The sequence below is a fragment of the Melospiza melodia genome, chromosome 6 (assembly GCF_035770615.1).
Source record: "Melospiza melodia melodia isolate bMelMel2 chromosome 6, bMelMel2.pri, whole genome shotgun sequence".
NCBI lineage: Eukaryota > Metazoa > Chordata > Aves > Passeriformes > Passerellidae > Melospiza > Melospiza melodia.
Genome location: NC_086199.1, coordinates 14,763,773 through 14,780,169, shown reverse-complemented (window position 1 = coordinate 14,780,169; position 16,397 = coordinate 14,763,773). Strand labels below are relative to the sequence as shown.

The following is a 16,397-nucleotide window of genomic DNA, read 5'->3' as shown; positions in this document are numbered from 1 at the left end:
TCTCAACCTTTGTCTCTTATCAGGTTCATCAAAGCTTTCAGAAGATACAGAAGCTTTTTGATGAAAAGCAGATTAGGACTGCAGGATGATACTGAATTTTGATTTTTTTTTCTTTTTGGCAATCCTGAAGTTTTTTTAAAAAAAGGACAGGGGCTTTTAACACCAGAAAAAAGAAAAAGTGTGATTGTAGACGGTTTAAAGTAGAGCATCTAGAGAGGGAAAAAAATACTTCTTTTCATTCCCCCAAACTCTTAAAAGCATCTGGCAGCTGATGAACCTTTCATTCTAGTGGGGAAGAAGAAGTTCAAAGTTAAACTGGAAATGTCATGCAAGTGTCAAATTTGTTCTCTTTTGAAGTGTCCCACAGCTTTTACCTACAGTCTGGCCTGGCCCTTTACATGAGATAGTGATGGCTCTGAAAGGCATTGATGTTTTTTATTTTTGTTATCAAGAAACTTTCCCTCCCTTTCACTGTTAATTTAAAAATAAAGACAAAAAAATACTAGCCAAGCAATTCTCTCTGCTCCTAAATCACCTTGATGTCTGTTGTTCAAACAGGCTTATTTTCCAGCTTTACCTCACTGTTTGTAGGCTGGTAAAGAGATGAAGGATGTTTAAAAGAATAACTTCTGCAGAGTGAGACTGAAGGAGAAAACACTGAAAATTTCTTTTAGGCTGTTTGGGCCTCTTGGATTACTGATCTTCTTTCTTTTCAGTACAGGTATGTGGGCAGCTCTTTCTTAGAGGCCATTTGATAGCAGTTTAGGGATGTCTCTGCCAGGGTCACCTCACTCCATTTTCACTTTTGTCCTAGCAGCTTCACCATCCCCCTGCAGCTCGTGTCTCCATGTAGACTCCCCATAACTGCCTGTCTCTCACCTTTATCCCTTCAGCTTTTGTCTGTTCAACAAAGCTCCTCCAAGCTATTTCACTCCTGGCTCTTCCTCTTTTATCTTCTGGTTGTCCACATCTCTAGACAGTGAATCACAGAGTCCTAAAGGGGAAGTGAAATGCAAAAATATGCAAAATGCAAAAATGCCTGAGCTCCATCCCCATCAGAGACTGTTTTTGTGCAGTCTCACCACGGAAAATAGGCAGGAGTTGGGTGCTTCATGTCAGTCCAGTACATTTGATCCAGGTCTGAAACCAGAACTTGGCTGGCACTCAACCTCTTCTCTGCCCTCCTCTTCCTCTTGCTGCCAAATGCAGTGTTTTTCTTTCTTGAAAGCTACTGATCATCCTCCTTCAGTCCAATGGCCTTCAGGAAAACTCTGAATTTCATGCATGTGGTGTGAGAAAATCCTTCATTTCTCATCACTTTCTGCACTGACTGCAGGAGGGCAACAAAACAACTGCACTTCTCTTTTTCAAGCAAGACACCTAGCCTTAGACACATCTTTTATAGAATGATGCCCAAGGCATAATAAACAGGCTGAAATTATAAATCCATTGCTGTCACAGAGCTTACAAGTTCTTAGTTGACTTGCCTGTGCATAGCTGGTTGTTTTCTTTCTGCATAGCAGCATGTAATTAAAATATTCATATGCAGATTGCAGCCCATTTAGGGTTGAATGCTGCTAGATGCTGAGCAAAATTTGAATAGTGCTGAGAGATTTCAGCTGCCAAGGAAGAGAGAGGACGCTCAAAGTAGTCTGAGTTGGCCAGCATCTGGCAGACTGCCTTAACATTGATTTGTTCTTATGTTAGGATAAAACTGGCAGGGAACAGGAAAGCAGTTTAACAATTAACAAACAGCCTTTGAAAAATGTATTTCACTTTCTGCCTTAGGCTTTGCCTTAGGGCTAGCCCTGTTCACAGAGCTAAGACTAAAAGAGAAAAACTGCTTATATACATAATATCCTGTAAACAGTTATCCCCTTCTATCATAAGGGTAATTCAAAACACCTCAATGTCACAGACACCCTGGTACAGAAATCAATCAGGCTGGTATTAGGTCAAATTGTTCAGTAGAATAGCTACGGTTGATTTGGAAAAGGTTTGTTTGTTTGTTTGTTTGTTTTAATTTTTCATGGTGTTTGAACTGGAAAAAAATAGTATATTTTGAATTTGGGCATAAAGTAGGCTGGGCTGAGGAAGTTGTATGGCACAAGGAGGCTGTTGCTTTGTCCTGGTCATGGAGAATATTGTGGTGGAAAAAGTAGAGTTGGGATGATGCTGTTGGGACATGTTACATTAGATAAATATATTAATTACTGCAGTGGCTACTTCTTTCCTGTTGCACTTCACAAAGGTGCAGAGTGTCTATGCTGTAGCTGGGGGTAGTTTTGAGTAGGTCACTTGTGTGTTCTTGCAAAGGCTTCTGTTATGGCAAAGAAGAATGGTTTTTTGGAGAAGTGTTTTTGGAAAAGCAGTGGAAGTCATCTCTGCAGAATGACTGTGACTGGGGTCATGGTACTGTGATCCTCCTTCCAGGAGCTACTGTCTGGAGAGAGGATGTCCCACTGCTGCTCTCCCTAGCTGCAAATCATCCAGGAGACTGGGGATTTGAAATTCTTCAATGCATTGCAATCCTTTTACTCCTTTAATGGGGTCAACAGTCATACCATCCTTGGCTGAAGTTTTTGAGGTTTTGCAGAGGTCTTTGTGCAGAAGTTAAAAGCTAAATCAATAAAATGGCAAGACAAATATCTATCTACTCTTTCTCATTAAGTTTATTTTTGATTATCTGATTTTATGAGACCTTTTTGCCTCTCCTTCCATTCAAGGCAAATTAAGGTGGTATCAAGAGAGAATAATTCCTTCTAGAGCAAAGGAATTCACTGTTAGTCTACATTCTCTTTGTCTATAGTTTCTCTAAATTGCTATGGCAGTACTGATAAAGAGATCTATTTCATCCTTCTATGTATTTGTTTTTCATTTTGGAGAGTAGAGTGTGTCTGATTGCACACTTCCTTTGTTCCCTTTGGAGAAAGATGCAGAGCAATATTTGTAAATTAAGCTGATTCAAGGTTTATTAGCACTGAAAAAACCTGATTTTGCTGCCCAAAAGATTGAGCTTTGGCTGGCTTACATTCTGGGAAAGAAAGAGATGGCAGAAAGGATATGGGAGAAGATGTTGCACAGTGAGATAATGAGCTTTGGAGAGCCAGGCTTGCTGGTTTTGCTTCTGCAGGAGGAACAGGATGCAGGGAAGGTGACACATCACCTCTTCACTTTAGCAAGAGAAACCACAAGAACCAGCCCTCAGGGGTTTATACAGGCACCATAATTCTGAGCAACTCAGCCAATTGGCCTCAGAAAAACACAACAATTTTATTACATCCTCTCTTTCTTAATGGGAGCTTCTCTGCTGGACTTACAGGAAAAGCAGAGCATGGGATGTAGGCTGAGGAGTGGCAGATGCTGCACTGCTGCTCTCTGTTCACTGTGTTCAAATCTGTAACAAGGAGATGATCCAAGGGTGATGGTAAGAGAAAAAAATCAACTAGCCTATGACAAAATATCATATTGGAATGTTTGGGTTTGGGGTTTTTTGTGTTTTGTTTTAATTTCATATCAGTTGCAAAAGTTGAGGCTCGAAAATAAGGATGATATGCTATTTTTGTAAGTCTAAAAAATCCCTTTGAAAATTAATTTCTCATAAGCTTGTAAATGACATGCCTTTTTCATGAAAAGTTGAATAATGGCCATAAACAAGTACGGGATCTCTTAATTGTATCCAAGTGATAGTAACTGATATAGGTATATAGAATGCTTTAATAAATAACATGAGTAACTAGTTCTTAAAACAAACTTCTTTTGCAATCAAACAATGCTTTTTTGTATTCATCCATGCTAGGGAATTGAAACTACTGTTTTTATCTACATTATGTAAATTCAGCTTTACAATGGTGGTTTAATTTTATTTTTTGAAGGCATCTGATGTGAAAAATGCCGGAGTATTTAAAATTTCCCCTTGAAAAGTCATTCAGATTTTAAAGAGCAGTCACTATTAAATATTACACTTGGTTAAAGATGGATAGTAGGTTTTCATCTTTGCTGAGACTGGATTTTTTCTTGCAGTCCAGAATATTTGAGTGCTTTGTCTTCTGTGAGAGTGAAGTCTTTTTTTTCTTACTATGATATATTTTAATGTGGCACCTGCTGCTGTTCTTGGAAGTCTTGGAAGACTTATTCACAATCTAGTTTTAAACACAGATCAAATAACAGGGATATTGTCTGATTTTTTTTTTCTCAGATCTGTTTCATTATTTACCCCTATCATTTCATATCTTAAGATGATAGGGCATTAAATTGTCTCCCATTTTTTTTGTGTGGTACCTGGTAGACCTGAATTCAAGTGGAATACCTCAGTATTATATTCATCATAATTAGCCATTCATGTTGCATCAGCAGGAACAAGACTTCTGAACAACTTTCAAACACTCCTGTTTCTTGCAGTCCTTTCAGTCATAGACTGACTATCTTATATTTTGTCATTCAGGTAGAGATGTTGCATATCTTTATCTGTAATGCCTTTTCCAGCTCTGCCTGTACAACTCATTCCTTTCAATTACCTTCCTTTTTTCTACCTTTTCTGCTATTCTGAATATTCTTCTATGCATGTCTGTTTTTCCCTTCTCAAATAAATAGTTCACAACTTTTTGTGGTACATTCCAGAGTCCTGGCTGACAGTTTATGTTTGGCATAAATGAGTGGACCTTGTGCAGTTGGAAAAAAAATCCCATCTGGGTTTAGGTGGAATTGCTTGTAGTATAGATAAAGACCAAACTGGTTTGTTAAGTGTGTAAAGTCTCCAAAATTCAATGCAGGATAAGGAAAGGGGTGGATAAAAAAATGAGATCTTCTTAGTATTTTGAAAAACTTCCAGCTAGTTATTTGGTGCCTTGATATTTCCAAATACTGTCTCATTTATAAATCAGAATTGCAAAGATGCTTGCAAATGAGTGAGGTTCATAAAGAAAAGAATTATTACAACATTTCAGCTCCTCAAGAAATGATGTCTGCGGAGTGTGTGTGTAAGGATGAACTCACAGTTAGAAAGCACAGTTTGTAATCATAACCTGTGATTCTTTTCTACTTGTACCCCAAATTGCTTGTAATTCACTTAATTTCTCCCTTATTCCGTGGCTATGGCAATACGACCTCAAAAATAAAATTATAAAGCATAATTTTATTTCTCTTGAAAAACAGTGTAGTATCCATTTGTTAAGAATCAGTTTGGACTAAAAGTACTTTTTTTCCTCTTCTATCCTTTTTCTCCTTCCCATAAAAAAATATTGGCACTCCTGACCGCTATTCCATCTTCCTCATGTTCTATTCACTTGTCAGTATATAAATTCTTGGGTATGGTAATATTTAATGCACTATCTTCAGATTCTCTGCAATTCTGTCCTGTCATTTAAGTCCAGTCCTAATATCAAACTGGTTTTGTTCAGTATGACCAGCAAGGTAGCATGTGCTTCCATGTTGAGTCCCACTGCCAGTTCTGGAAGTATCTCTCATTAATCAAGAATCACTTTGTCATAGTGCAGCTAAAGTTGTCACCGAACTTTGTACTTAAAGTTTGAATAATAATGACTCCTCTTTTGTTAAATGGAGTTAACACAGCTGAATAGCTTCCCTGATGGTTTATTATATTAGTCTTTCAGAACATTGACTGATTTGTTTTTATTACCATGAAAGCTTTTGTCTTATGAAAATTACTTGGGACTACAGGTCAATGTTTTTCATGTCACATCTCTATAAAAAGTACATTGCTTTCTTATACTTTGTATTCTCCACTGCAACCTGTATGTCACTTAAATTTATTTGTCATGAAACTACTGCCAGGCTGCCATTAAATTGTTAAAGTATATTCAGGAAATGTTGTTGCAGTAACCTTTAGAGGAAGACATATGGAAATGGACTATATCTGTTAATTAACATTTCGAACTGCAAACCTTCCAAAGCATAAGGCCTGGTATGAATCACTACACATGAGCAGAATACTTAAAAGGGTGATCATGTTTTTCCTGAGACAACAGATCCTTCATGTTCAAATTGCCTATCTATTTAAACTGTTAAAGAACAAAAATGAAGTCTAGAGAAAGATCAAAATATGTCTCCCTTCTGTCCATCTACACCATTATCAAAAAATAAAATGGCTGTGATTCTTGTCTGTCCCAACAATGTCTAAAAATTGCAGCTCACAGAAGGAAAACAGAGAGCATTAGGGATGTATAAGAAAGAAGAGAACCCAAATGGGAGAAGCTCCTGAGCTGTTTCAGGTTAAGCTGAACATCTTGGGTTAAGACTTATCCCAAGTCTTGGATGCATCACCCTCCCCACTGGAGAAGGCACTGGCAGAGATGTTGCTCTCTCTGAGATAACGTGCTTGTGATGCTTCCAGGACATGTTCTGGGAATAAAAAATTGGACTGCATGCAGATAAGCTGAAGCTGGGGAGGACTGAGCTTTCCTGTTCCAGACACTGCGATCTCTAACAAGATTGCTGTGTTAAGGGATATTTAGAGCATTTATTGTTGATACTTCAGGGCTGGTCAGAATTCCTGAAGCTAGAGTTTTAATGCTGATCCCATAGTAATACAAGTAGCTGAAGATGACTTAATCCAGCAGTGTTGAATAAAGGGGCTCATTGCTTTTCTGCTTGTTAAAGTTTCATCTACGCTGATTCCCTGACATGGTTTGGTGTGGGGTTGCATAAATCCCTGTGGCAGCATAAACCAGCACAGGAGCATGCTGGAGTTTTGAAGGTGGCAGAGGCAGGGAGCTGTGTGCACCTAAACAGGTTTGGAGTTACAGTGGGAGCAGTAGTTCCAACAGGCAGCTGCTGACAACATGAAATAGGGATAAAAGTAGAGTAAGGTAGAAGCAGGACATGCTTGCAGCCCATGCAAGTATGCTTAGGTGAAAACATACATGGATATGTGTGAAAAGCAAAATGATAGACAGTGAAAGGAAATCCACAGGCTAGAGAAGACAGAATTGTTTGCTCTTAAAGGAATGATGTTGTCCATCAAATCTGGCAGAAACCCCCCAGTTTTGCAAGGTTTGAGCTACCTGACCCCACTGCATGTAAATCAAGAGCTGCACAACAATCTGAGACTAAAACATGAAAGGTGTCGATTGAACACAAGCTTTTTTCCTGTGAGCATTAAGGTAACTGGAGGAAATTGAAAATTTGTGGTGAACTCAGACAAAAGACTGATGGCTAAATCAATTTTTTGTAGTTTCCCAAGCATTAGATTTCATAGAAGGCACTGTAAATTCTGTTAGGTACCTGTGGCATGTGAGTATGCTCACAGCACCTCTCCATTAGCTTGTTTTCATTCTTTTGGGTTATAGCCTGGCAAAAACAGTATAAAACAGGTTGCAGGAACTCTATAATCAAACTTAAAATATTCAGAGGGTGCAGCTGTAGAATTAAATGTTTGAGAGAAAATATTATTAAAAGAGCAGAAATGTAGCATGCCAGTATAATTATTGTTTCCATTGTTCCATTGTTCACTGTTGCCTCACAAGGTGAAATCCAACACAGAGGCTTTGGGAAGAACTGCAGTGTGTCTTTCATGCAGGTTGCCTCTCACTACAGTGTATTTCAGCATCCAGAATTACACTTCTGGAAAGGTTCTTCCTGCTTAATCTGCTGCTTTCATTAGAGTTATTCTTTTTCATTACTGCTTCTAAGATTAGGGCTAACCAGGAAGTCTCACAATTTCTTGCTTTTCTGAAAGCAGTTTCTCTATGAAACAAATGTGGATGACCACATTTTTCTTGAATTTTGGGGTAGCAGTAAACCCCTAACTTGTTTAAGTATTTGAAGTTTTCACTTGGCTTGGATGAAATAAAACCCAGTGTAACACAGACATAGAAAAAGAGAAATTGCTTTAAGGAATATTCCAATGCAGTTCACTAACCATTAAGTATTGTTCTACTTTTCTGAGCTTAAATCTCTACTGACATGAATCTTTTATATCCTGCAGTGCAAGTTGTACTGCTTGGATAACTAATACAGTTAAAGCCATGGTTTCATTAGACCTGAGAAAGTTTGGAATTGGTTGTGATTGTTGAGCAATTGAATCTCCACTTTGTGGCAGTGGAAAGTTTTTATGTTAAATAAACAAATATTCTTGAATGTATTCCTGAACTTGATTTTAGCCACCACTGGTTAAAAAAAAAAAAAAAAAGTAATTTGAAATGTGTTTTTGAGACAGCAATTTGAAGGTCTATTTTCTGTGTAGTAGTATATGTTGGTTTCTCGTTTTATCTGTGGCTTTTAATTTGAGTTTATTAGCATGGAAATTAGAATGAATGATGTTAAATAAGATGAGCAAACAATGACAGAAGAATAAAGGGGAGCTGTGACAGTCACAGAGGCAGTTCTGACAAAACCATGGCCAAATGTTTTCTACATATATATAATATTGTGCAAATTCAGCAACTGTTTATGGAAATGATGTATACTGAAATATGACATGGTTTACCTGGAGTAGGACAAACCAAAACTGTTGAACATGTTATTTAAAAAACATACTTCAGCCTATCCTAAAAAAAAAATCACATTTTTTTCCCAAAATGGGTCCAAAAGATTTGCAGTTATTTTTCTTAGAACTCCAAGTTGATACTTTGATGAACTTCATGAGTTTCTGCTGTTCTACTTACTGAGTTTATTATGGTCCCTAGGTGTTGGGTGGTGGCCTGGTATCTGTTGTAGCCATCATTCCCCTAAAATGGACCTATATTACCCTTGTTTCCTCTCTTTATATCCCCCCCGAGTGCAGTTTCTCCCAGGTGATGAGCAGTCACCTCACAGTGGTGTTGGACACCTCCGTGGGCACCCTTACACTGTGTGCCCATTCTGCAGGCAGTTCTGAACTGCTGCTGATGAATGCCCCTCTTTGCAGCAACACAAAGGTCCAGGAGCAGGTTCTGCCTGTGAAGACAAAGGCAAAAAAGGCATTTAACCTTTTCACTGCTAGTTCTTCCCTTCAGCACACCTCTTTTTTCCCTGATCGTCCTTTTGCAGGCTCAGGGACTTGTAAAATCCCTCTTTGTGAAATCTTTGAGCATCAGATGGTTTTGTCTTTCCTGATTTTGTCCCAAAATACTAAGTTGCAATTGTTTTGCTCCCTTTTATTGCTTAAATTCCTTGTACATTCACATTTTCCATTTTATCCATCATCAGTGACATCAGGCTTCCTAAACCAGCTAACACTTTCATTTTTACTTGTTTTTGAGAGGGAGTTTTGCCTGTTGAAAATACCCTATAAATAACATCTTGTGTAGGTTTTTTTTTCTCATAAATGGATAGACTGGAAAAGAGGAAACAGTCTGAAAATTAAAGTTTCAGTATAAACAATATGTTTGACAAAATCATAATAAAATGCAAACATTCTTAACAGAAATTGTAGGGTTACAGTCTTTAGCAAAAAATATTTTACTGCTGTTGATAAACTAAAGTATTTTTTCTTGGTCAGTTTGTTTGTTATTAATCTCTTCTCTCCTCTCTATCCATAGGGAATGAATACTGTGTACCCAGACAACAGTAAACCTTCAGTTGCAGACCACTGACAGAAATCTGTACACCATCAGTGTGGGAAACCTCAGCTTTAAGCTCTAAATGATTCAACATTTGTGTAAGTCACACACTTTCTGCTATTATGTAACAAAATAATTTTATATCCATGTTCATTGTGATGCTAAGACCTTCAGATGGTGTATGAACTGTTTACTCTTGCAAATTGTCTCTCTAATAATTAGGTGATAAAATTGAAAGTGCTTGTGAACTCTAGATATGTCCTTAAAATGTGCAGGAAAAGCTGTGTGCTGTTTGCAGGCTGTTAAAGAAAACCTTGCTACAGTGACACATTTTGTAGTGCTTATGTGGGGTTTTTTTGGGTTGGTTTTTTTTGTATGAAACTTCAACTTAAAACAATATTGCTAAACAACTAAGGTCCTATTATATTGATATTTAAGGCAAGGCTCAGATATTGTTGTTTAATAATGGAAATGGCGTATAGAATGTACAGAGCTGAAAACACTCAGAGAATAGAGTTTTTTCCCCCCTAACCAAGTTGAGTATTTCAGGCAAAGACAAATATTGGTATTCAAAATTTTACTTCCTCTGTTCCTCTGTTCTTTTTTACTTTACAATGAGAGACACTATGGAAATGCAGAAATACTACAAAGGGGGACAATTTTGACTAATATAGGTTGAAGTGTTTTATGAATGGAAACTGAAACACAAGCTGTAGAGAAATCACTTAAGTCACTGCTGAGATGCATTCATCTCTGGTAGTGCATAAAAGTTAATTAACAGTGCAGTGAACTGGAGGCAATTCAGAGAGAAACATTATTAGATGAGGATGTACAAAGAAAGTGAAATGTCTTTCAGTTTACTGGCTAAGGATAGATGAATATTTCCCAATGTCTGAAAGTGACCTTGACAGCAAGGAGGAGCAGTCTGGCTGGAGATGTTCCTTGGGGTGCTCCCTCTGTGGGAGTGAGAGGATGAAAGAACAGGTGATCAAGTTGTGATGTGAAAGACACACACACCTTTTCCATCCCTATGTCTGGCAGCTATTGAGGCTGCATCCATATAGCCCCTATATGCAGGAAACATTTTTACTGATTGAGCACACTCATACAGGGTCATCTAATGTAAATTGCAGTTTTCTGTTGTATATATAGCAACTGAAAGTGGAGAACAGCAAAAGCCACTGAGGAGTGGATGCTGAATTCCAAACTTGTGTAGATTTCAAGACAAGGAACAGCAAAGCCATTGCTTTGTGTATTAAAAGCTAAACTAGAAACTACTGCTTAGAGTATTTTGAGAACAGTCCTTCTCTCACAAGGAGGAGGACTTAAAACCTAAATCAATCTTTTTAGACTGTACTTCTTGTTATGGAATGATAGAGTTTTCTGGTGCCAGCCCTGGATAGGCTCACAAGGGTTATTAACCTCAAACATCTATTTGCATGGACTTTTCTGGTTTTATTCTGGTTTCTCCTTTGTTGAGACAATTGTACACAGAACACTTGGTGGAAAATAGGTGATTAAATTATGCCTGCTCCTGAAAGCTGAGTTTTCCTGTCCTTAGTTTTCTTACCATTTTCTACACAGATTTGGGATATGGAGTTTGTGAACAGCAACAGGTTATTTATTACTGATGCAATCAAGGACAACTAGAATTCAAGAGAAACCTCAAATTTCTCTTGATTGCATGTCTTCTGCTGTCACTTTCTTCTCTCCTAGATTTTTCAGGATTTTCCATTGCTGTAGGTTCTCCATGCATGTTATATGAGTTCCTACATCACTGTCAGAATTATGGGACTTTAAATTTTAGTCCTGTTTCTTCTGTTCAAATGGTAAAATGAAATGGATTTATCTGCATCTTTATTCACGTTAAGAATAATTAATATTCAAAATATTAATTCCATTTCATCCATGATCAGTTAACATCCAGAAGCTCTCTTTCTCTATTGATATCCAGAATGAAGGTTTAAAAGTACTGAATCCTTTTCTGAATATAAAAAAGTTGTAAAGCTATGAGGTTGCTTGAGCTGTAGCAACTGGAAGCAAAGTTGTGGGAGCTGGATGTTTCCACTTACCCAGTCTTTTTCTAGACTGTGAGCTGGCAGTCAATTGGCAAAAGGAGACAGAAATATATTCTTGAAAATATTTCTATTCAAATGAGTAAGAGGATAGAGTAAAAATAAAACAAGAGTGAGAGACAGGAAGATAGCATGAAAATAGCAATTTGAGTTATTGTCACAAGGGAGCATTACACATGGCATCACATAATGCATGAGTTAATCATCACAACAGTCTTTGGAAACGAAGCAGAAAAGTACAGAACATGACAAGAATTATATCCAAATGCAATAAAATCTTATTTGAAAGTTGTTTACATTTTAAAAAGTAGATCAGTAAATTAAGGGTAGATGAAACTGGTTTGTGAAAATTCCAGGAACTTGGCAGAATTCATCCATACAGTGAAATTAATTTGAGGCTGATATATTTTCCTTCATGAGGTTGATTGCAGCAGACTGAGTTCTGTGCAGCATTCCTTAAGGAAGCAATTCTGGCAAACCAGGCTCAGACAGAGTGAGGGAACTAAGGTGTCTTTGCACCTTACACGGCTCCTTCATGGCTGTAATTCAGAGAAGGGCTGGCAGAGCACAGTGACTGCACCATTACCTGGGCTGCAGTAGTGTGACACATTATCACCAACCTGTGACACCCAAAATAGACCCCCCACCAATGCTCCCCCCATTGCTTCTGATCAGAATGTCTTCACTTTGCCAAGGCTGGCTGTTTGACTTAGCAGAAAGGGGCCAAGTGGGGCTCCCCATGGGACTTCCATCCTGGTGCTAATCCGGAAGTAACCAGGAAAGAGACAAAAATGAGAAAAGACAAGATCAATAAAGGAAATTATTTGAGGAAAAAGATCAAGAAAACAACAAAAGCAAACCAATTAAAACAAAAGAAAAGACAGGAAGATTACATTCCCTCCCTGGGCCAGATGCATCCCTGGAACCTCAGCAATGCAGCCCTGACCATAATGGATACCCTGGTGGAGTGAAGGCATTCCCTGAAACATGACTTTTGTCATGATGCATGATGACGTCTTCTAAAAAGCAATTGTGTGATGTGTGCTATCCAGCCTTCCCTGAAAAACTGGGACCTTCCAGTTGATATGGGTCGTGATGTGGTTATGGGACTTAAGTGCTAAGCCTTACATATACCCCTGAAATTAATTTCACTGCTGTGTACCAAAATCTAATTTATTTCCTTATCATCTTCCAACCATTAAATTGCTAGAGCTGAGTTGTGTAAATGCTTTAAAGAAAGGCAGCTTCTAGTCACCAAGGAATATTGCAGAAAAATTGCCTTCTGAGCATGGTTATATAACGCCCACTTATTTTAATTAGACTTTAGCTCTCAAAGTCCCACTTTACCTAAGTGGCATGATCACTGAAACACAGTAGAGATCTGTGATAGCAAATACAATCTATCTGCTCCTTTTAGCAGTGACTTCTCCTTTAATATTTTGTCTCTCAAGCATGTGAGCCCCAAGCAGCTACTTGCAGTGTTGTCTATTATTAGTGCTTATTCAGAATGGTCTTGTTCTCCAGCAGAAGTGCAAGAAATGTCTATGTAAGCATTGCATAGCTTTAATTTTCCTACAGAAGAGTGGTCCTCAGGGAGGAGAGTCAAATAAACAGCAGTCTAAACTGTACTCCAGGTAGCTGAACACCAGGAACAGGACCAAACCAAATTAGTCACAAAGTGATGCTGATGTTAGTCTTTTCTCAGGAAGATATGCCAAGCAGAGACAAGTTGTTTTGTTTTTTTTTTTAATAAGTAAATTCCAACTAATTAAAGGTTTCCCTTCCTTCATTCTACTTGAATTTTTTTCTGCAACAAAGGCTTTGGCAAGCAGGAAAAAGATGTTGTGATAGCATCCATTAACTCCTCAAACCCTGCAGCCAGCTGCCTCTTCTTCCTGTTTTTTGTGATGTGTCCTGCTGCAGAACATAGAGACCCATTTGGCCAGGCACTGAATGAATACTATTTCAGTGTACAAACCCAAAAAGAAAGCCAAATTGTACATTTGTCATTTCCTAAAAGGATAATTTGTATATGTAGGTGGCAACAATCCCTTTCTGGTTTTTGGTTCAGTATTCTTGCACTTCTAACTGAGCAGATGAAACAATTTGTTTCCATGTAATCATGGCAAGTCTACAGGAAATTCTTGATAATTGTGTTATGCTTTGTTATGATGATGAATTACTGCACATGTTTCTGCCATACCCATTAGTCTTACTTTGCAGTCTTCACCCTGCATGTGCTCTGAGATAAATTGGACATTGAGACTAAGAGGCAGCATCATCATGAACCAGAGTGTTATAAGGTCAACTTTTTTATCTTCCTTTCTGACATCAGCTGCTCTTTCAAATCTGAAAATGGGAGACATCACATTTTTTTTCTCTCACTGTCTGATTTAGAGATGGAATACTTTATAGAACATGCCATCCCTTAATAAAAAATCGGGAACTAATTCCAAGAGTAAGTACCTTACAAAATCAAACACAAAATCCAATCCTACGTGTAGATAAAAAAGTCTTGTAGCAAAAAGGAAGTGTGGGCTCTGCCTGGAGGGAAGAGATATAGCTGATAAAAATTCAGGAGTGTATAGATTGGTAGGGGAATTTGAATAAACCTGTTTAGGAAAAGAGTATAAACAAGGTAATAATCAAATGATAGAAGCCATAGTGAGCATTTGCAGCAGTTTGTTTTACCAAGTGGATTGTTTATTTCTCAGAGCAGTCACTGCAGTCAAGCAGGGAAAGAAATGCAGTCGAGCATCTGCTCCATGTCTGCTTTCTCTCAGTGGACACTACAGATTTTGCCAGACACGACACATACACACAGGAGGCACGTTGGGAAGAGGCTCAAAGAACTTGCTCAGTCATCTGGCAGTATCTAGACTAAAAGAATAGCTAACTACCAAATGGATAAGTTATATCAGGAGCTATACCTGTGTAAACTGCATCCATAATCACATTTATTACGGTCAATTCCTGCAGAAGTGCTGTAGTGGAGAAGTTAAAAGGAGACTTAATGCACAGATCACATGAGTAATAAGATTATCTGAATTTTTTTAAGGGAATTGCTCAGGGAACTGATATTTACAGAACATTAAGCTTTTGGGGAAATTACTACTTTTTGTTTAGATTCTCTTAATAAAAGGCAACTTCTCTTTTGTCAAAAATGGATTGCCAAAAGGTTTCTGTGTAGATATGCTCTCTCAGTGCTTCATGAGTCTTTAGCTGCCTTATGTTCCAATGTACCAAATTCCTGGTGATTTTGCAGTGAGGGGGTCAGCACCAAAGTATCTGAGTGTACCTAAATACATAAAGGTTGGCATCTGATGCCCTCTCTGCCCAAGATTCTGCAGCACAGGCCAGTTCCAGCTTGGATCATAGCCCAGTTTGCCATTTACTGAGCCTGCATGAATAAACTGAGAGGTGTGAATTTTTAGTTCACATGTTATTCTGTAATAAGGTTATTCTGTCTAAATGCTATGTGAACCTGAGGTGACATAAAATGTGGAGTTAACTTATGACCATCTAAATCTGATCATATAGCTATGCCTTAAAATAACCCTAAGCCCAAAATAATTCTTCTGTAACTCTTGTGAAAGTAATTGCTTTCTGCTTGACTGGTTCTGAAGACAGAGTATGCAAGGCATGCTTGTACTCCTGAGGAACAGATATGAATGAGCTTGTGCTGTGCTTCCCTCCTGTTAGCCTGTTGAATAGGAGGGAAACCATAACAAGCCACTTCTTATGAGTGCTATGCTCCTGTGGCAGTGCCACGGCCTTTGCAGATAAAGCTGTTCAAATTCCTGAATTCCAGAGATTCAGCTGACAACAGAGATACCTAAATTTGTTATGCCTACCTGCAGGAGTCTGTTTGTGGCCTAAAGGCTCACTTCAGTCACCCTCACACAGGAACTGCTGGCATTTCAGATGCCCTGCAGTATGCAAGGCACCTTGACAGCTCTGCAAGATGTGTTGCCAACAGGACAGGCAGGTTGTGCTGTCCATCTCAAATGGCACTGGCTCCTTCTGTGTGGGCAATGCATTGAGCCCTCAGTATCAAAGCCACTGTTAGAGTCAACAAAGATCAAGGCTGGAGCCCCTGGAGCTGAGTGAGTGATTCAGCTCAGCAGCTGCTGCTTCCCTTGGCTGGGGTGAACTCAGTTGTGCTCCAGGTTGCATTGGCTGGATTTCTGCTGACTGCAGCAGGTAGGTGAACAACTGATAAATGTGTGCATGCCTAGATGTAGATAACTGTGTTTAAGTAGCCTAAACACAAAAATTGTTTAAATGGTCAAGAATTAACTTTCGAAATTTGAAAGGATTGTGGCAGAAGTTTATTTTTCCTGTGGAAGTTTATCAGGGAAACAGCTGTTTACCTGGCACACAAAAATTAACACATAAGACAGACCAACTAACAAATGACCTGTCAGACAGGTTCCCAAAGAAAAGAAGAGTCTATTGCTTTGTGTTTTTTAAATGTTAGAATACACATTAATGATTGGTGGAATGTTTGCAGGAGGTGAACTGGAACTAGATAGCATCATCACAGTTTTTGGCTGCTCTGATCCCAATAGCTTTGTGGGGCAGGATTTCCCATTCCTCATCAGTGAAGAGCTAAAAGGGAAAAGGTGGGCTATTTCTTTCAGTGGTACATTTTTCAGGGAGTGAAGGCTGAGCTTTATGTGCTGTTTCTCTGCTACAGGGCTGGCCTTGTTGTACTGAAGACAGAGGTGCAGTAGCGTTCAGATGTGCAAAATTTAATTACTCTGATTTATAAAGCAATTATTTTTCCTACTAGTTTTATTTAACTGTGGGAGATCTCATC

The 16,397-nt window shown here is 38.5% G+C and overlaps 1 protein-coding gene across 5 annotated transcripts in view; it reads left to right on the top strand.

Moving 5' to 3' along the window:
• TUNAR (TCL1 upstream neural differentiation-associated RNA) overlaps positions 1 to 16,397 on the top strand; it is a 161,987-nt gene that overhangs the window by 90,072 nt on the left and 55,518 nt on the right. For 4 of the 5 annotated variants that reach the window (XM_063160023.1, XM_063160017.1, XM_063160020.1 and 1 more), the window contains one exon: positions 9,480 to 9,598. The gene's annotated coding sequence lies outside the window, so the exon portion shown is untranslated. Of the gene's footprint in view, positions 1 to 9,479; positions 9,599 to 15,239; positions 15,779 to 16,397 lie in introns of those variants that run through there. The other variant, XM_063160022.1, reaches the window with a different exon arrangement.